Genomic DNA, 22,535 nt, shown 5'->3' with positions numbered 1-22,535 from the left:
ACTTGAAGGACCGACAGATAATTACATACAAAATACGACTATAAAACTAACATTAATTACACAAATCAACAAATTAAATTATTGGAAAGGAGGACACAGAGGGTTTATACAAATGGAGGGTTTATATGAATAATTAATGAAGGAGAGGCTATTAATATCTGGTGCTCACCCTTGGTTGTAGTTCGAGTAGCGTGTTGGCGTCGAATGTCCATGGAACGAAGAGCCGGCCGGCATCACGGATGAGAAATAATTTAACAATAGAGTACTTTACCAGGGGAAAAATAGCCTGGAAGGAAATTGAGGGAAGAGGTAATTAGGAAAATAATATTACATCATATTGAGACAAAGACTAAAGAGGGCAACAAATCAGTAAAATTACCGAACCAGGAAACCGCGAACACCATATTTTTAAACTCTTCCGCTTTAAAGCTGGACTGGCGCTCGCGCGGCAGTTTGTCGCTGTCGCGGTGCATAAATGCTCCCATTTAACTCAATAGAACTTGAGTCGCGGTGCATAAAACCAGCCTTAGTAGTCACCGACACCGGTAACTTCGCCAACAGGTGAAAAAAAACAGATTTGTTAACCACGCAAAATGAGAATTTTTTATGCTAACTATTTTTTTACAAAATATAACAGCAAACATTGGATTAAAACTAAACATACACTGTACTTAGTAGGAAGGAACACGGATCCCGAACTGCTTGAAAGTGAGTTTGTGATTTTCGTGTTCGTTTCAATGACATTATACTTTTACCAAGGGAACGGTCGAAATACTGATCTTGCTGGTACAGTATTTAACGTTTGCCTGTTAAGAAAGCAACTTTAATTGATGGCAAAGTATCTATGCTCAGAATAGACTGAGGATTTTAACTTTCTAAGTTAGGTACTCGTGTCTTGAGGGCTGGTTTAGATTACCGTACTCGTCATACACCAATATCTATTCTATCCCAAAGTGCTGTCGAGGCGACACAGTCGTAACAAGAACACATTCCTTGATAACACCTCATATATCACAACACGCTTCACGCAATCAAGACGCCACTGGTTTATATACCTGAAACACAAAGTGCCTCTATAGATACACCAAGTGAGTGGAAGGTCACATTCTCAGACGACACGTGATGTATCTGGGCATTGACACGATTACTTCATACATATTGATGCATAAGTATAAGTGACAAGAGCGAGTGTTTAAACAAACGTCATGCTTTTGCCAATTTTTTACTTGGACAAGCCTTTTTTGCATTCTACAGAAAAGGCAGAATCATGTGTGTTTTGTTTATCATGTGTCAGTGTTTCCATACTTGGGATTATTATCCCGAAAAAAGGATTTCAGATTAGGCGGTATGCGGGATAAAACGCGATAGTCGGCTTGGTCGCCTGATTTTTTATAAACTGCTTTTCAGATAAAAACCATATTTGCTTGATTAAATAATTTGAGCAAATTATCATAGGGTTAGACAGCTTTTATACAGCCTTGACAATGATTCAAAAAATAACTCTCGGGATTGAAGGGGATTTTTGACAACGTTTATAAAGCGGAAATTTCCAATATAAGACGGAATAAAACGGAATTTCTTATACACGACAAGCGGGATTCTTGTTTTGGTCGTGTGGAATCGCCGCGCCATATCTCTACCTCTGGAAGCTGTTAAAAGTCAATTCTCCTAGGCATAATTCAAGGCCTACGTCTAAACTAAAATATACTCAAATCCCTTATTTCACTAACCAAGCTCGACACAAGTTGCACAATAGTTTACATGTCGTAGATTAGAATACTGCACTGTATTGTTTTGCAAGTGTCAGACGTGGTATTGGGATTCATTGTTGATCACCACATCGAGGTAGACTTCTGGAGTGATCGCGCCCGTGTTGAAGCGAACCGTTTTTCGGTCCGGCCGCGAGTAGTTGTGAGCAGCCCGTGGTAGGCAAGAACGCCAGCGCTAAGATGGGCGGGATAGGGAAAATCGTGACGCGCGCCTACTTTTATTTTGTTTCCAGACGACATGATTTTTTTAGGACAAATGAACGATTGAATTGTATTCTGTAATAGATTGTGGTTCTTTCGGAATTAATTTCATTCTTACTTTCACATCAGGTATATTTTTAAAACACGATTAACTTCAACTTTTAGTGTAATTTTCTTGTCAGTGACATGTTTTATTTTATTTTATTAAAAACAAATTGGAATATTTCCCTAACACATTTGTATAATATTTTTAAACATTTTTTGGCTTTTGAAATAAATTTGGATAGAGGGTCATAACAGTCCAATTACTGTAATAATTAGAGATTGGTCTCATGTTTATAAATTAAAATGAAATAAAAGGCAATAAGAACACTTTCAACGAATCAAAATAATTTATTATTATTAAATATACATTATCTATTTGAACTCAAATAAGATAAAAAACATTATATACAAACATTAACACCTTAATAACATTTATGTCTAGATTTTTAGATCTTAAATCCTAAACATTTCTAAACAAAATCAGTTTGGTTAATTTTTGTCTTAACCCAAGATTAGGCAAGTTGGAAGCACTTGTAGCTTCCCTGGCTTTGTGATGGCCAATTACCTTTAAAAATAAACTACCAATTGCTTTAAGTAGCATTACTCGATGGTTTACTTCGTCTAAACCATTTGCTGGGTGGTTTTTAAAAATCTCCAAATATTCTTCTTGTTTTTAAAGTATGGCAAATAATCAATTTGATTTGAATGAACATTGGTCGTTTGTATAGCTGAAAACAAATTTATAAATTTAATCTTAAACTTGATTGTTAATTTTACTCCTAAAGTACATGTGGAAAGGAAAGTATGTATTTTCGATAAGATCCTATACAAATACTTATTAATAAACGTTCTAGATTGTTTTCTGAAAATGCATATCGACAAAGCTACACAACCGGGACCGGGTACTCCGGGAGTGGCCGCGCGGTGGCGGCGCGGTACCGTCCCACGCTCGTTTCCAAACGATTTAATAATGACGCAATCATTTTATCACAAATTGGTTGATTTGAAAGTTAAGATCAACTCATTGGCTACAACTTTCCCGCTGGAAGTTTGTTTGTAACCCAAAAATAAAAATTTTCCTCCCTTAGTGACTTTTCCATGTCAGTCTCTGGTAAGTCTTCTATATTTTCAATTATTAAAATTCGAAATAATTATTACAATAAAAGATATTTATACTGTCAGAATCCGATGTTTATGTAGATTAAGAATATATAAGTTTTATTTGACTGGAGCTTTTCCGTTGAGCTACAACAGCGAGTAAACTGCAGCGCGCACGATACTGAAATACGCCCGAATTCGTTCTTGCCTACCACCGCTTTCCAGCACGGACCGTTTTTGCCCCATTTAGCGATCACTCCAGAAGTCTACCTCGATGGATCACCAGCGGCGCCGTGGCTTAGTTGGTTAAAGCGCCTGTCTAGTAAACAGGAGATCGTGAGTTCGAATCTCGCCGGTGCCTTATTTTGTTGGCTGCTCTCATTTGATCATGCTTTTATCAGCAGGCTCTTTTACATGACAGACGTTTAAAAAAATAACTTAATAGAATAAATTAATACAATTGTTGTAGTAGCTTTATTATACAACAATTAACAAATTGATTGGCATTTAAAAGAAGGAATTAGATGTTGTAAATGGGGTTTAAATTTTCGCCATCCCGATTCTTTTTACCAAATTTTTACCATAGACAATGAATTTGTATATGGTTTTATCATTGTTTTACTGTTCAACAAAAACAGTTATTCAACCTGTTATTTTTTACTGGACTTCACTTGTCGGTACCATCGATGTATAATAACTCTACCGGTACATATTTCGTTAACTTTGCTACTGCATCTTAATTGTTTGATATGAATTTCAAGGTTCAATTAATTGTTCAAGTTTTTGAACTGAATTAGTTATGAACAAAAATTACTGTTAGCTAACCATCAATAATTAGAAGTGTCGTTTGTTTCATTGGCTATCAAACTACTGGACAATATTTCTGTGTGACCTTTCCTATGTAGCCTTATACGGATATTTACATATGTAATTCTTTGATATTTCTTTTCAATCAAAACTCCCTGTTTTCTCAGTGGCCTGAGTTTGTTCGTGTTCCATACGGATAGTTAATGCTAGACCTCAACAACTTCATCACACTCGACTTGGACGCCTGCGTTTCTACTTAGTAGTCAACGATCTATGCGATTATCATGTGTCTGCTGGCGTCGCAACATCACCTGGCCTTCAGTATTGTACATTGTAATTGTTTTGGGGAATGCGCGAGTGGGACGTCTGTCGCCCTCGCCCCTCTCCAGCTACAGATGGTAGACTCAGGATGTGAGTGTGGAGTGTGACACAGTGAGTGAGTGAGTGGTGAGTGTGATGTAGTCATGAAGTGTCTCAATGTGATCAACTATCCAGACAAGAAGGTAGGCCTACAACAGTACAACGCCACTTGTCATACCGTATTTATCTCCCGATATACTTATTCTTACATAACGCTGAAAAAATCAAATATATTCTAATATAGGCCTAGTGGAAATTCGGTTATACAACTTTAATTAATTTGTGCTTGAATCACGGGGTTTTGTAAAAAAAATTATTCAACGAATTTAATCGAAAAAAAATTGACACGATACACTGAACACTCTGATTGTGGTTTACTTAGAATCGACATACTGTATAAGTTATTGGCATTGATGTTGGTACAAGCGTAGACTTCTCATCCAGTTGTAAAATATAGAGCTTTTTCATGTCTAGTTCATGTTGGTGACACTGTTGCTAGTTGCTGTTTATTTTAGGGTTAGTTTATGATTGTGCTTTACTGTTTGGTTATATAACTAGGAGACGAGTTATTGTTTATGATTAGATTGTTGTGTGCGGTTAAACGATGTTTTAAATAACTGAAATTACAAGAAACAAATTGTAGTCAAAACACAAGCCTAGCGGCACCAGACGGAGCTAACGGTAAAATTGTCTTCAGCTGATTCATAAGGATGACGAATCCACGAAGGGAGTATGTTTAATCAATGATATTAGTTAGGCATTTCTAACAAACAATTGTTTTGTTACAGGTAAGCGTGGGCTTCTGAGTTAAGGTTGTCTCGATTGCTATACTTTAATTGGTAAGTAGATAAGTAAGTAAATAAACCATACCTTAGACTGTAGATACTTTAATAGAAGTAGACATTCCCGTGTTGCAGTTGTTGAATCTAAACGTACGTAGTTGAATTATAAGCCACCGTACGTTGATGTAAAGACTACTGTATCTGACTACAGTATTTCGTAAATTTTTAAACGGGACAAATTGAAAGAATTGCTTAATAGCGGCGTCATAATTTTGTATATCACATCAATGATTAAGTATCGAGACATGAGAACGATCATAATTTTGTCAGTAATACTCTCCGTAAGTACCTAATATACAAGAGTAAGCTAGGTACAGCTCGTCCTTACAGATAAGATGTGTATTTTAATCCACAAGTCAATGGTTATACAATACTTGCGTCTGATATTGCAGCTATACAATAAGAATATACAATTACAGGTTAAACGTTACATACATCTCAAAACTCCCTTAATTCTTATTAACGTGCGCATATAATGCGAAATCAAATTTAGTATAACAGCAATGAATAATTATACATACAGTATTATATATACAAATATTACTACAAAACAGTTATTTTATTTTCGTCATACTGTAGCAAAAAACTCGGCAGTTTTTAATACGCATTGCGGGTGAAAGTAAAATAACTCTTTTACTCCCTAAAACAGTCTTTAAAAAAGTAGAAATCCTTTTTAGTCACTGGGGAGTAAAAGTCAGCTGTTGAAACAGCTGATTGTTTGCATGATAAAAATTTAGAACAAGTTGAAAGTAGTTATGGGTGGTTTTTCGTATCGTAACCTAGTTTGCGTAATGCAATATGACGAAAAACAGTTCATTACACGGGCAAAACGTCTTTTCCACCCAGGTTCATTTTCCCTTGTTCATGTGCAATTTGTGCTTCGAAAAGAGTCACTTTTGATTGATGAAGTAGCCGAGTCTATTCACTCGGATAAATTGAATTAACACAATATTTATTTATTATTTGAGCTTATATGAAATTAATAACAGATTTCAGACCAAGTTTAGATATTCTCTAGAGACATTCCTTTGTTTAAGCATATTTTTGTTAGCACTTAGCGGACATGCTGTGAACTTGTACAGTACAGTTCCTTACGACAGCCGCAGTTTGGCTACATGTTGTGCAAAGTTTTGCCAATAAAAAACCTGCCATATTTAAATACCTTATTTATCTTCGCCAATTTTCTGTATTATATAAGTTATATATCAATTTTAATTATATCAATTATTTAAGAATAATGGGTACGCCACTTTGTGTGTATTTTTACCCAAATATGAGTGAAGGATGAGTGTAGGATGAGTGGTGCGATCTTGCAGTCTTGTTAGTGACTAAGGCCGACATATTCCTTAGACACAGCTGTTAACGAATAGTAGTTAATTATTGCAGTTGTTATCGTAGACTAGTTCCTGGATAACTACTTTTATCGCTCAGGGTCCTTATTAAAAACAAAATACTGTTCTTTCACGTTAACGTGGCACACGTCATTAGATATCTAAAATATTTAGATATTTATAAAGAAATTATATTGTTTTTAATTAAAGATATCAACACACTTAAGTAAGTAATAAACCACAATCCATTTTTGCTACTCAGCTGTGCCTAATAGTCCTAATAGTTTGATGCTATTGTATAATGAGGCAGAACACCTGAATGCCATTGTATAATGATACAGAACACCCGAATGTCATTGTATAATGAGACAGAACGCCCGAATGCCATTGTATAATGAGGTAGAACACCCAAATGTCATTGTATAATGAGGCAGAACACCCGAATGCCATTGTATAATGAGGTAGAACTCCCGAATGCCATTGTATAATGAGGCAGAACACCCGAATGCCATTGTATAATGAGGTAGGACACCCAAATGCCATTGTATAATGAGAAAGAACACCCGAATGTCATTGTAAAATGAAACAGAACACCCGAATCATATCTTTGCCAGTGATTGCGCTAATAATTTCTCCCGTTTACAACTTTTGGGCCACCGCGCGTAAGGAGACCCGCTATAGTTACGACATTTACTTAGACTCATGAGTTCAAAAATGGTAACGGATATTAACGGCTTTTAGCTAGTCAATTAATCTCTGTAGCTAACGGTCGCGGAACTCGCTATGGACGATGGAAGCGGAGATGCGATTTAGTTTCCACCATAAAGACTGACGTCTTCGATATCACATTAAAATTACAGTTACAGTAGTGGGATGCGCTAGTATCTGGGTGCAGGTATACTCTATTTGGTATCATATTTAACTGATTTTTATGAATTTATTCAGCCAAAGTACAGGTAGTGAATGCTCTCTGATTTGTGCCTGTGTAAACAACACAACCACGCGCCACTAAATAATACGTAAATACCACCACTCACCACTCACCACTCACCACTCACCACTCACCACTCACCACTCACCACTCACCACTCACCACTCACCACTCACCTCACACTATTGTTAACGAACCAGCGCCTCTCCTGTTCAAACTTATTATTTCGGGAATAACAATCAAGAGAACTCAAAATGTTGTACTATAATCGTGTCTATTCTCACTGGAAAAATTAAAAATTATACTATAAAGTGAAAACCACAGTCGTCATTGATGTTACTAGGTTGGTTTAACCATTTCATTTTATTTATATGTTCTATCAATAACCTATCACCAACCACCATATTGCTGTTTAGTGTGCTCTTAAAGTCTACCTAAAACGTAACCTTTCAAAGAACTTAAAATAAAGTTGCATTTATGATTCTCTCTTTAAAATAATGAATCGAGCATTGCTAATAATACCTTTCGTATACCATCGTCGAATGTACCGGTATACGGCCAGTGATGTAAATATGTTGGGGCAATGATCACACCCACTCACTTACTATACTATATGTACATATATGTAGTGTATTGTCGGTCGCCGAGACGTGGTGGTGTTGTATAGTGCTGCAGAGATGTATGGAGGGCATGGATATGGTATTGACAGCAAGGAGGGGTGTCTCCAGACACAAATAGTGTTGATAGTGTTACAAGTCAGGAGCCCCGCGCAACAATAGCCAGGCGCCGTCTCAAAAGGGTTGTTTGTTTACACGGGTTTCTCCGTACGTGCCAGTGAAAGACAATAGACCCATGTCAACGGACTACGTCAATAGGGTCTTTGACATCCACCAGAAGCTTCTACGGTGATCTGTAAACAGCTTTGTTTGGGCTACTAGGTGCCTCCAGAATGTTCCACGGCAAGCTTATATAAGGGACCGTCTTCCGGCACACGGCAGTTGAGTTGAGTTGAGCCTTCCGAGAATCGTCGCGGCAAGCGCCCGTCGGTGTTAGTGACCAGTGCTAGTGCTAGTGGCAGTAACAGTGTAGATACAGTGTAGTGACACTAGTGACAGTGTAGTGACAGTGCTGTAACAGAAGTAGTGATAAATCCTGTAAAAGGTTAGCTGTAAGTAGAATCATTGTAAATTAGAATAGGCTTTAGCTAGGTTAGATAGGGTTAGTTAGGTGTTAGGTGATTGTCATATTTGTAAATAGACAATAATTTGTGTAAATAAATAGTTATCATAAAATCGCCAAGTTTTATTGTAAAGAACCTGTTAAGCCCGCAACAATTGGTGTCAGAAGTGGGATTATTTTGGCGATTTTAATTGTAAAATATTAAGTTTTATTTTAGTTGTATTTGATATTAGTAAGATTCAGGGTCTTTGCTACATATTAGTAATTTGTGTCGTAAATTTGTTTACAAAGTAAAAAAATCATTTATTGTAAAATTATTGTTTTAATTGTTTAGCACAAAAATGGCTTTCAAAAGTGTGAAACTTGATGAGTTAAAGGTAGCTGATCTTAGGAGAGAATTAGAAGAACGAGATCTTGATACTAGTGGAACTAAGTCAGCCCTTCAGGCACGCCTTAAACAAGCTTTAATTGATGCAGGTGAAGACCCAGATAACGTTTTATTTGAAACATCTGATATGAATAAAATGCTTAAGAACTTAGAGTCAAAAATTTCAAATCTAGAATCTAATATTGAATCGAAAATGTCAGAAAATAGCAAAACATTAGAGTCAATGTCAGAAAATAGCAAAGCATTAGAGTCAACAATGTCAAACCTGGAAGCAAATATTGAGTCAAAAATGTTAGAAAACAGCAAAGCATTAGAGTCAAAAATGTCAGAAAATAACAAAAACTTAGAAGCTAGCATCGAGACAAAAATGTCAAATGTAGAATCAAAAATGCTGAACAAATTAGGTGAATATTCTAGCAAAGTTGATAGTTTAGAAAGTAGAATAAATGAAATCGATGAGAAAGTTAACTGTATCGAAAAGAATCTAGAAGATAGGTTAGTTGATAAGCTTAGGCAGGAGATGGCTGCATCGGGGAGCTTCACACCTGCGTCATCGGCTAGCACTAGCGAAATTCAGCAGGATAACACCCTAGATACGATCTCCAAACCAGCGCCCACCATTACTGCCGTTGCCCCTCAGAACATCGTTCCTCACTTCGATGGCAAAACTCCCTGGGAGGACTACATGCTTCTCTTCGAGACAGCGGCTATGGTTCATGGGTGGACCGAGGAGACAAAGGCTTCAGCACTGTGCCTTGCACTACGGGGTGATGCACTAGCTGTTCTGCATGCTATGCCAATGGCGGAGCGGAAGAACTTCGCAGAATTAGTAAGGAGATTGGACATGCGCTTTGGACATCGACACATGGACCAGCTCTACCGATCACAGCTACGGAACCGGATCCAGAAGCCCAGTGAGTCACTCCAGGAGTTTGAAGCCGACATTGCTCGCCTGGTGAGAAACGCTTATCCCTCAGTCACGGATGATGTCTACGAGAGCTTAGCGGTGGATAAATTCTTAGACGGACTACGGGAACCGGAGACTCAACAGGCAGTGAAGCTCGCCAGGCCAAAGACACTCAGTGACGCTCTGACGCAGGCGCTGGAGTTCGAGGCTGTGCGACAGTCGGTGAGAGGTCAGGCCCGAGTCCGTGTGGCAGACGCAGAAACTACATCTCCACTTGACATCGAGGAGCTGGTGCAAAGAGTTCTGGAGGCGCTAAAAACACGTCGCCGGCAGATACGCTGTTGGAGCTGTGGACAGATGGGACATCCCAGGAGTAAATGTCCTTCAACCACATCAGAACCGGAACAGGAAAACTAAGAAGGGTTGATGGAAAGGGGCAACCGTCAGCCCGCGATTTGAAAGCCCCGAGGAAAAGTGTTAAAGTTGCTTCACTTGGAAGTCAGTCAAGCAGTTTCTACATAGACGGAAAGGTGAACGGGCGTCTCCAAAGCTGTCTTCTGGACACCGGGGCGACTATGACCATCCTGAATCCAAACACTGTGTCGAATGAAGATATTTCACCAACATCATGGTCTCTACGTACAGCTACGGGTCAGCTGGCTCAGGTCTATGGGCAGACGGTTGCTACCTTCCACATCGGCGGCTGCGTATTTAAACATTGCGCACTAGTTGCCGACATAGACGAGGACGTGATTTTAGGAACTGACATAATGGTGAAGTACGGACTGAAGTTGGACATGTCAAGAGGACTAGTGACTCTCGGAGACGAAGATGTCATACTTCGGCGTGGGAGAGATATCTCTGCACGCGTACTTCTACTGGAAGACACAACGCTACCAGCGCGCAGCCAGGTCATCGTTCAAGCTACTGTAGAAGGAGATTGGACTAGTGGGCAAAGTGTTCTGCTGGAGCCAGCAAGTGACAGTGAATCCCAGCTTGGTCGTGGTGTCTTTGTCGCCAGATCCTTATTTAACTTGGGACACGAAAATCCGGTGCGACTGATGAACTTGAATGGTTTCCCTGTGGCGATAAAAAGAGGAGTGAAGATCGGAACGTGCGTGGCTGTTAACTCAGTGGTACGTCAACTAAAATCATGTCCACCATCCCCAAATGGATTGCCGAAGGAGCTGGAAAATTTCGTGGAGAGCACCTGTCAGGATCTGACGCGTCAACAAAGTGCGAAAATAAGGGACTTCATTACCAGATGGCAAGATGTCTTCGAATACGGAAGCGGACCTAGAGGAAGAACAAACATTGTACAGCACAAGATAGACACCGGAGATGCAAAACCCATACGTCAGGCTCCTAGACGACTCCCGCTAGCAAAGCGTGACGAAGCTGAGAAAATCATAAAAGAGATGGAAGCGGATGGTGTCATCGAGCCTTCTAACAGCCCTTGGGTGTCACCTGTGGTACTAGTGAAAAAGAAAGACGGCTCAACAAGATTTTGCGTAGACTACCGCCTTCTCAACAATGTCACCAAGAAAGACAGCTACCCTCTCCCCAGGATTGATGACACACTCGACACTCTGGGAGGATGTCAAATATTCTCAACTTTGGATCTGAGAAGTGGCTACTGGCAGGTCGGGCTCGCTCCTGAGGACAAGGAGAAGACAGCGTTCTCTATTGGGACAGGACTTTGGCAATTCACTGTGCTGCCTTTTGGACTTTGCAACGCCCCTGCTACTTTTGAAAGGCTTATGGAGAACGTCCTCAGGGGATTGTCATGGGAGACATGCCTGGTTTACTTGGATGACATTATCGTCTTAGGTAAATCCTTCGAAGACCACCTGAAGAACCTAGAGAATGTCTTCATGCGACTGCGGATGGCTAATCTGAAGTTGAACCCCAAGAAGTGCAACTTGTTCCGCAAACAGGTCAATTACCTCGGCCATGTCGTATCGGACAAAGGAGTGTCTGTGGATCCGGAGAAGATCAGAGCTATCACCGATTGGCCAATACCTCAGGATAAGCACCAGGTTAGGAGCTTCCTCGGGCTGTGTGCTTACTACAGGAAATTTGTTAAGGGATTTGCTAATATTGCAAAACCACTAACCAAGTTGACCGAAGACAAGAGGACCTTTGTTTGGGATAACGACTGCGAGAAAGCTTTTGAAGAGCTAAAGACTAAATTATGCAGCGCACCCATATTGAGCTACCCACGATCCGACGGAAAGTTCATACTAGACACGGACGCCAGCAATACAGCCATTGGAGGAGTTCTTTCTCAGCTCCAGGATGGAGAAGAACATGTGATCGGGTACTTCAGTAAGGTCCTGTCAGCACCTGAGCGTAATTACTGTGTCACCAGGAGGGAGCTTCTCGCAGTGGTTAAGTCCATAGAACACTTTCATAAATATCTGTACGGAAGAAGGTTCCTCTTGAGAACGGACCATGCCGCACTGATGTGGTTGCTAAGATTTAAGTCTCCCGAAGGACAGGTTGCAAGATGGTTAGAAAGGTTACAAGAATATGACTTCGAATCAATCCATCGTGCGGGACCGAGCCACAAGAATGCAGATGCACTATCGAGAAGACCGTGCGGGGACAACTGCGTGCACTGCACACGCAAGGAAGACAAAAGTGCATCAGTTCATCGCGTGACCGCCGTTGACGACGAATGGGACAGTAAGAAACTGTCAGAGGACCAGAAGGAAGACACAGACCTAAGACACGTCATGCAGTGGAAGATGGACAATAAAGGAAGACCATCGTGGCAGGATATTGCTCCATTGTCTAAGAACGTCAAGACCTACTGGGCGCAGTGGAACTCGATTTTAATGGAAGAAGGAGTTTTGAAGCGAGTCGTCGAATCGGAGGAAGGGGGGCACCGAAAACTCCAACTAATAATTCCAAGGAAGAGGGTTCCTGAAGTGCTAAGGGAAGTGCACGGTGGAATTTCTGGAGGCCATCTAGGAGTACATCGTACACTGGTGAAAGTAAGGGAGCGCTTCTACTGGGCTAATCAGAGAGATGACGTCATAGACTGGTGCAGAAGATGTGTGACCTGCGCAGCATCAAATGGCCCTGTCAACAAACGAAAAGCACCAATGAGGAAATACAACGTAGGTGCCCCGTTTGAGCGCATTGCCATTGACGTAGCAGGACCGTTCCCCATGTCCGATGCTGGAAATAGATTTATTTTGGTAGCAATGGATTACTTCAGCAAATGGGTAGAGGCCTATGCATTGCCTAACCAGGAAGCGGTAACAGTTGCAGATATATTAATCAAGGAATTGGTGAGCAGATTTGGAGTCCCGCTCGAACTTCATTCTGACCAAGGAAGAAATTTTGAGTCAGCAGTATTCTCCAGAATGTGTGAAGTTCTTGGTATCCGGAAGACTCGAACAACACCTCTGCACCCACAGTCAGATGGCATGGTAGAACGCATGAACAGGACGATGGGAAGATATCTGTCAAAAGTTGTCTCCGAACATCAGCGGGACTGGGACCAATACCTGCACCTGTTTCTACTTGCGTATAGGAGTTCTGTCAACGAAACCACCGGCCAGACTCCAGCCAACGTAGTTTTTGGCCGAGAGCTCCGTCTTCCATGCGATCTGCAGTATGGATTGAAGCCGGATGAATGTGTGGTTGGCGAGGACTACGTATCGGATCTGCGGAAGAGGATGGACGAGATACATGAGAAAGTTCGTCGCAACATATCTGGAGCAAGTGACAGGATGAAGGAGAGGTACGACGTGAAGGCCGAGAAAGGAGGGTTCACACCTGGTGATCTCGTGTGGCTACATAATCCTCGAAGGCGTCGTGGTTATTCACCTAAACTCCAGAACTCATGGGAAGGACCCTATGAAGTTATTTCCCGTTTAAATGACGTCATCTACAGGATTAAGAAACAACCAAATGGCAAACCAAAAATTGTTCATTTTAACAGGCTTGCATCCTACAAAGGAGATCACAGCCAACAAGTTCGGAACCTCTCAACCGAGCCAAGAGACGTCGTGCCTGAGAGATATGGAAATGAGGGACTGAGGTTGTTATACAAGGACCTCTTCACCTTGCCAGTGGAATATGCCTTGGCACACTGCGTAGCAGAAGACCTGAGAACGTCGCGAGGTATAGCCACAGTCTTCAGGAAAAAGTTTGGAGGGACTGAAGATCTTGAGCGTCAGAGCCCCGCCATTGGCACAACCCTTCACCTGAAGCGCAATGGACAGCATTTGTTCTACCTCGTTACGAAGGAAACATCTAACAAGAAACCGTCCTACAAATCCTTGAAGAAAAGCCTGCAAGACCTGCGAGACAAGCTCCTTCGGATTGGAATCAAAAAGCTGGCTATTCCAAGGCTGGGATGTGGTTATGACGGATTGGAATGGAAGATTGTAAGAAATATGGTGCAGGAACTTTTCGAGGACACTGGCATCGACATTGTGGTCTGCGTATTCAACCCGTGGGGGACCGGAGACATTGGTCCAGAAGATCTCAAGCTTCGAGAGAAATCTGTTCTGGGGCAGAACAGTCCTAAGGAGGGGGTAGTGTTACAAGTCAGGAGCCCCGCGCAACAATAGCCAGGCGCCGTCTCAAAAGGGTTGTTTGTTTACACGGGTTTCTCCGTACGTGCCAGTGAAAGACAATAGACCCATGTCAACGGACTACGTCAATAGGGTCTTTGACATCCACCAGAAGCTTCTACGGTGATCTGTAAACAGCTTTGTTTGGGCTACTAGGTGCCTCCAGAATGTTCCACGGCAAGCTTATATAAGGGACCGTCTTCCGGCACACGGCAGTTGAGTTGAGTTGAGCCTTCCGAGAATCGTCGCGGCAAGCGCCCGTCGGTGTTAGTGACCAGTGCTAGTGCTAGTGGCAGTAACAGTGTAGATACAGTGTAGTGACACTAGTGACAGTGTAGTGACAGTGCTGTAACAGAAGTAGTGATAAATCCTGTAAAAGGTTAGCTGTAAGTAGAATCATTGTAAATTAGAATAGGCTTTAGCTAGGTTAGATAGGGTTAGTTAGGTGTTAGGTGATTGTCATATTTGTAAATAGACAATAATTTGTGTAAATAAATAGTTATCATAAAATCGCCAAGTTTTATTGTAAAGAACCTGTTAAGCCCGCAACAATACATTTCCAGCTGTCACACACACATTTCCTCAGTATGTCATGATTGTCTAGTGTTTTAAGATTTAAGCAACGTTAAGTTACACCAATATAGAATTGCCCGGTGTGTACCCCTTCACAACCCTACACACCGTGACTTGACTACATCGGGGTGCTCACCATCTCACCCCTGTAGGGCTTTACTTCCTGCCTTTCATTAGACACTGATGGAAGGGCAGTGTCTACACCTCGCGGAATCATGACTGATCCTCCTCACACATCGTTTTTTAAAACTATTGTTTCTTCAGGGATGATTAAAAAAATACCAAATTTTTATTTACTAGCGACTAATATGAAATGGTCTCGTAATCGCCAAGAGTTCCTTTGGGGATTTATTGTTTACGTTTAACGCTTTGATTATAAAATTAGGAACTTTTGTGCGAGTGTCAACAAGGTAGGTAGGCAATAGTCTTGGGTCTAGAGAAGTAGACTACCTACTTAATGTGTGAAGGTCGGAGACCAAGGACAGCGAACATAGCAATTTGTATCTGATCCATCTACAACCGGCTAAAATAGTAGTACTAGAAAATCGAATTATTAGGCTAATGATAAATTGGCTAACTTAATTTCCAGGTGAACACTTGTACTTCGTATACTATGTTTTCTGTTATTTTTTCATTTTTAGTTCTAAAATTAAATGCTGTTTTTTCACAATAAATCCTTAATAAAATCAAACATTTATATTTATTTGCAAATCTACATAAATAAGCTTTCCAACGACCCATTAATTTACAAAATCAATCCAGTATAACTGTAGATTTGGTTATACAAAGTTTAACAAACATATCTCTAACTCAGTATTTTCTCAACACTATAAACTCGGAGGTTGCTTAAAACTTTTTCGCAAATAGCTTTTAAGTGGTGAGGAAATTGACAAAATTCGAATATGATATTCTAAACGAGAATAAAATTTCCTACAAATTACTAGTTCTAAATTGATCATTGGTATAGTGGGCTAGTTATATTTTTGTAAAATTTCAGCCCAATCGGTTCAGTAGTTTTACGCAATTCAGTAACACACACACACACACGAATGGAAGCCATAACATTTTTACATAATAGCATAGATTAAAGTATACGTGGTAAAATGCGAGCGATTTAAACTTGAATGTAATAATTCATCCGAAATGCCGGACTCGTAAATGCAAATCCCCGGGTGAATCACACTGTCCACGACAGGATTACCACGTCGCCGCCCTCACAAAAACCCGACCAGCCCTTAATTTATGATAGCATATGCTAAACCAAGGTTAGTCCCTCTATATGTCAGCATCATGCTAGCTCGAGATGGTAAAAGGAGAGCATGTTGTTTTCCGACATTGAATTAAGGTTTTTAAAGACGAATAACGACATTACATTAATTAGATTGGCATTAGATGCTAACGATAGAGCAAAATATTCTAGTTGCAGATGAACAAACGATTCTGTTTTTAAATCGCGTGCGTGTTTATGACGAGTCCAGGACATCACTAGACCAAGAAACAGAAATGAACAAACGAGTAATTTCAACTCCACGCCATTGGTCTGATATATATCTGTTGGTACCGTATACAGTATAGTGAAAAATGATTGTAGAGCCTCGTCAAGTCGTGGCGTATCTTGTGTTGACTATTGAGGGAGTTTAATGTAAAAGGTAGTAAACATTTTATGACGCTGGGGATTGTGGGGTAGTGTGTACGTTGCCGATAGCAACCCAACCCCGACTGAGCATGTTGCTATGTTAAAGTCAAGGTTACAACCATAAATTGGTAAATAAGTAATCTCATAGAATTAGTAGGTTATTCTTCCCACCTTCAACAATGCTTGTCACGTCAAGTAGGCCTACAGTCATAACGTAAACCTTTCTCATTTCCGCCAATGTCTCCTGCCAGGATCGTATCATCCTCTAGCTTCTTACTTGTATCTCCTGCAGCATAGAACGTAATGAACAATGCTTGTCACGTCCAGCTCTGCCTTTGTATATATATACCCTTCTTATTTCCGCAAATGTCTTCCAGCGTCGTACACCCTCTAGCTTCTCACTTGTATCGCCTGCAACATAGAACGTAATGAACAATGCTTGTCATGTCCAGCTCTGCCATCCTATATACTTTTCTCATTTCCGCCAATGTCTTCTCTCAGCGCCGTACACCCTCTAGCTTCTCACTTGTATCTCCTGCAGCATAGAACGTAATGAACAATGCTTGTCACGTCCAGCTCTGCCATCATATATACCCTTCTTATTTCCGCCAATGTCTTCTCTCAGCATCGTACACCCTCTAGCTTCTTACTTGTATCTCCTGCAGCATAGAACGTAATGAACAATGCTTGTCACGTCCAGCTCTGCCATCATATATACCCTTCTTATTTCCGCAAATGTCTTCTCCCAGCGTCGTACACCCTCTAGCTTCTCACTTGTATCGCCTGCAACATAGAACGTAATGAACAATGCTTGTCATGTCCAGCTCTGCCATCATATATACCCTTCTCATTTCCGCCAATGTCTTCTCTCAGCGCCGTACACCCTCTAGCTTCTCACTTGTATCTCCTGCAACATAGAACGTAATGAACAATGCTTGTCACGTCCAGCTCTGCCATCATATATACCCTTCTCATTTCCGCCAATGTCTTCTCTCAGCGCCGTCCACCCTCTAGCTTCTCACTTGTATCTCCTGCAGCATAGAACGTAATGAACAATGCTTGTCACGTCCAGCTCTGCCATCATATATACCCTTCTCATTTCCGCCAATGTCTTCTCTCAGCGCCGTACACCCTCTAGCTTCTTACTTGTATCTCCTGCAACATAGAACGTAATGAACAATGCTTGTCACGTCCAGCTCTGCCATCATATATACCCTTCTTATTTCCGCAAATGTCTTCTCCCAGCGTCGTACACCCTCTAGCTTCTCACTTGTATCTCCTGCAACATAGAACGTAATGAACAATGCTTGTCATGTCCAGCTCTGCCATCATATATACCCTTCTCATTTCCGCCAATGTCTTCTCCCAGCGTCGTACACCCTCTAGCTTCTCACTTGAATCACCTGCAACATGTAACTCCCTATTTTAACCTGCTTTCATTGATGAAGTTAAATGAACTTCGGCAATTTCACACCCTCCGTCTTCTACACTCCATTATCAATAGTAAAATTCCCAATTATTTATCAGACAACTTCCATTTTATTTCTGACATCAGCACCCGTTCTACTCGTAGAGGCTCTCACCTTTTATCTACACCAATTCACCGGTCAACAGTTTTTTACAAATCCTTCTTGGTACTGTATCTGCAATTCGATTGTGGAATTCTCTTCCTGACCATATCAAATCCATAGGTAACCGTGCGAGGTTTGGGGCAGAGATTAAATCTATTATATTAAGCAGCAGGCTTGAGTGAGTCTCTGGCGCTGGTGTAAGGGGTTGTTGGCGGCTTGTGTGAATGGGATTTCTTTTTAGGATTACTTAACTTATTTTTTCAAGTTTACAAATTTAATGTATTACTTTAGATTATTTAAATTTACTTATATAAGTGAATAAGTTTTTATTTATTTATGTTTTAGAGGTTAAGTGGTAGAGAGGACTTGCAAGTCCTAACTTCGCCTCTTAAATAAAGACATTTTTCATTTCATTTCATTTCAACATAGAACGTAATGAACAATGCTTGTCACGTCCAGCTCTGCCATCATATATACCCTTCTCATTTCCGCAAATGTCTTCTCCCAGCGTCGTACACCCTCTAGCTTCTCACTTGTATCTCCTGCAACATAGAACGTAATGAACAATGCTTGTCATGTCCAGCTCTGCCATCATATATACCCTTCTCATTTCCGCTAATGTCTTCTCTCAGCGCCGTACACCCTCTAGCTTCTCACTTGTATCTCCTGCAACATAGAACGTAATGAACAATGCTTGTCACGTCCAGCTCTGCCATCATATATACCCTTCTCATTTCCGCCAATGTCTCCTCTCGGGATCGTATCATCCTCTAGCTTGTCACTTGTATCTCCTGCAGCATAGAACGTAATGAACAATGCTTGTCACGTCCAGCTCTGCCATCATATATACCCTTCTCATTTCCGCCAATGTCTTCTCCCAGCGTCGTACACCCTCTAGCTTCTCACATGTATCTCCTGCAACATAGAACGTAATGAACAATGCTTGTCACGTCCAGCTCTGCCATCATATATACACCCTTCTCATTTCCGCCAATGTCTCCTCTCGGGATCGTATCATCCTCTAGCTTGTCACTTGTATCTCCTGTAGCATAGAACGTAATGAACAATGCTTGTCACGTTCACCTCTGCCATCATATATACCCTTCTCATTTCCGCCAATGTCTTCTCCCAGCGTCGTACACCCTCTAGCTTCTTACTTGTATCTCCTGCAACATAGAACGTTATGAACAATGCTTGTCTAGCCCAGCGATGCCAACATATATACCCTTTTCATTTCCGCCAATGTCTTCTCCCAGCGTCGTACACCCTCTAGCTTCTTACTTGTATCTCCTGTAGCATAGAACGTAATGAACAATGCTTGTCACGTTCACCTCTGCCATCATATATACCCTTCTCATTTCCGCCAATGTCTTCTCCCAGCGTCGTACACCCTCTAGCTTCTTACTTGTATCTCCTGCAACATAGAACGTTATGAACAATGCTTGTCTAGCCCAGCGATGCCAACATATATACCCTTTTCATTTCCGCCAATGTCTTCTCCCAGCGTCGTACACCCTCTAGCTTCTTACTTGTATCTCCTGCAACATAGAACGTAATGAACAATGCTTGTCACGTCCAGCAATGCCAACATATATACCCTTCTCATTTCCGCCAATGTCTCCTCTCGGGATCGTATCATCCTCTACCTTGTCACTTGCATCTCCTGCAACATAGAACGTAATGAACAATGCTTGTCACGTCCAGCAATGCCAACATATATACCCTTCTCATTTCCGCCAATGTCTCCTCTCGGGATCGTATCATCCTCTACCTTGTCACTTGTATATCCTGCAGCATAGAACGTAATGAACAATGCTTGTCACGTCCAGCTCTGCCATCATATATACCCTTCTCATTTCCGCCAATGTCTTCTCCCAGCGTCGTACACCCTCTAGCTTCTCACATGATGCTGTAGTCCGACAGCTCTGTAGCGCTCTCTAGTCCTTATTTTGTCACATCAATAATTTGAATTTCCTGCAACACTGCAGGTAATTAACGGTTGTCAATTGTCCACTCGGACACACTGGTTAACTTATTGGTTGATACAGCGATGCACAGTTGGGTGTGTGTTTTAAGCTGTGTTTGTTTGTAAGAGTAGAGTCGAGTATATGATTGTTTAGCTGTTGTACTGAATATGATCCTTGCTGTTTCAGTGTTACGAGCCAGATTGCACCATCGCACCACGGAGCTAAATGTCCACTAACTGGCACTTCCCGTCAAATTAGATGACAGGTGCGGTACTGCCGCTGGCGAGTGCTTGTATCGACTACGGAACTTAACTAACTATAAACTACGACACCGTGCTGCTGCAATTAAAGTATCAATCCGCGTATTGGACAGCCACTTGAAGAATTTATGTTTTTGTTTCAGGAACAGTGATCAGATTGTTCTTATGTGATCGCCAACAGGAAATTTTATTTGACCTAATGCTCTTAATTTTCTTCTTGTTAACCGTTTGCTATTTCTTGATGAACTAAGCAATTCCAATCGTTCGCCTGAAGTTGTATATTGACTGCTAACCGAATTACGTTTGGTAGCAGACCTATTGATTTCAACACTTAATTTAGAATATATTTAGATACGATAAGTGATTGTATTATTTAAGCCCTGTACACACCGGAGTAGTACGATACTTTATCGCTGGAGTCGCGCGATACTATTCCTATGCAATGTGTACTATGTATGTGTGCTATGTGTTCTATGCTATGTGTATAATTAATACTAATATCCAGTGAACTACTCCACAACACTCGCTGTTTTATTGAATTATGTTGAAGCTCCGTTGCAGTTAACTGTGCATTGTATTTTCCTCAATAATGTTATAGTCAAAGAGTAATTAGAATTTGTTATTAACGGATAACCAATTAAAACAGTAGTATATGAATGTTCTCGTATTCTGTAACATCGAATATCTATTCATATTTAGATAGGGCCTGATGCATTTTAGATTTGGTTTATTGTTAGATGTTTAGATTTAGTTGTGGCTTCCGTTTAGGGGAACGACAAATTCGTCATTCACGTTTTCTAATTTCGAAAGGAAGCGTATCATGGTTGCCTCTTTGAATATATTGACACTCTGCAATCATTAGTTTAATTTTGTCTAAAGCTATTCAATTCTATTTGACCATTTCCTAATTTCCATTTCCTAATTTTGAAATATATAGTTACCGACGTTAATACTAAAAATAAAAGCTCGATGCAACTGTATATAACGTTTTAGCGTACACCATTAGTATAAAAATATTTATAAAATCTCAACGACTACTGAAGGCTACTATTATTTCATTGAAAGAATATTAAAATTTGTGTGATGATAATGAGTCGACTGTATTTTATTGGTAGTGACTAGTAAGGAAATAATAGCGGGATTAAAAATAGTATGAAGTGTGTTAATGAAAAAAACTAGAAACTGGAATGTAAACAACATATAAAATTAAATTTTTAAAATTAAAACCCATATTAATATAGGTAACATGACAAAGATAATGTAAGGATTGATATTAAAAGCTCTGGACAACAGTTATGTTTACGCATCAGCCGCAGGCGAGTGTGGAAAGTTCCTCGAGTGCAGCTTTATACAATTACTATAATCATAGAAATAAATCTTTTAAGCACTAAAAACACTATTAGGTTAAGTTAAATCAAAGCGTTGAACGAAATGGGAAACACTGCACCCGTAGTAACTGAAAAAGATATATTTTATAGATTAGCTACAGGGCCCGTTATGTTAAATACAACGGTCTCTAGGAAAATAACAGTTATACAGACATACATTACGTTCGTCTTTATCGGTAATAAAACCATAGTACGAGCGTAACCAATGTGGTAATTACATCCAACACCCTTAGCACTGGATCCCCCATACAGTCATAAATTACGTACCTTTTTTATCGGTAATAAGACCATAGTACGAGTACGAGCGTAACCAATGTGGTAATTACATTCAACACCCTTAGCACTGGATCCCCCATACAGTCATAAATTACGTACCTTTTTTATCGGTAATAAGACCATAGTACGAGCGTAACCAATGTGGTAATTACATTCAACACCCTTAGCACTGGATCCCCCATACAGTCATAAATTACGTACCTTTTTTATCGGTAATAAGACCATAGTACGAGCGTAACCAATGTGGTAATTACATTCAACACCCTTAGCACTGGATCCCCCATACAGTCATAAATTACGTACCTTTTTTATCGGTAATAAGACCATAGTACGAGCGTAACCAATGTGGTAATTACATCCAACACCCTTAGCACTGGATCCCCCATACAGTCATAAATTACGTACCTTCTTTAT

The 22,535-nt window shown here is 40.5% G+C and overlaps 1 protein-coding gene and 1 non-coding gene across 9 annotated transcripts in view; both read left to right on the top strand.

Moving 5' to 3' along the window:
• The window catches only part of LOC128983637 (tight junction protein ZO-1-like), a 153,955-nt gene that overhangs the window by 36,664 nt on the left and 94,756 nt on the right, over positions 1-22,535 (top strand). The gene's annotated exons all lie outside the window — the stretch shown is intronic.
• Trnat-agu (transfer RNA threonine (anticodon AGU)) lies at positions 3,401-3,474 on the top strand. Its single transcript has one exon. It is a non-coding gene; the product is annotated as a tRNA-Thr (tRNA).

The sequence above is a fragment of the Macrosteles quadrilineatus genome, unplaced genomic scaffold (assembly GCF_028750875.1).
Source record: "Macrosteles quadrilineatus isolate MER2022 unplaced genomic scaffold, UCM_ALF_1.0 Scaffold_1__1_contigs__length_201487025, whole genome shotgun sequence".
NCBI lineage: Eukaryota > Metazoa > Arthropoda > Insecta > Hemiptera > Cicadellidae > Macrosteles > Macrosteles quadrilineatus.
The sequence above is the reverse complement of the archived record's forward strand: the minus strand, read 5'-3'. Positions and strand labels throughout refer to the sequence as shown.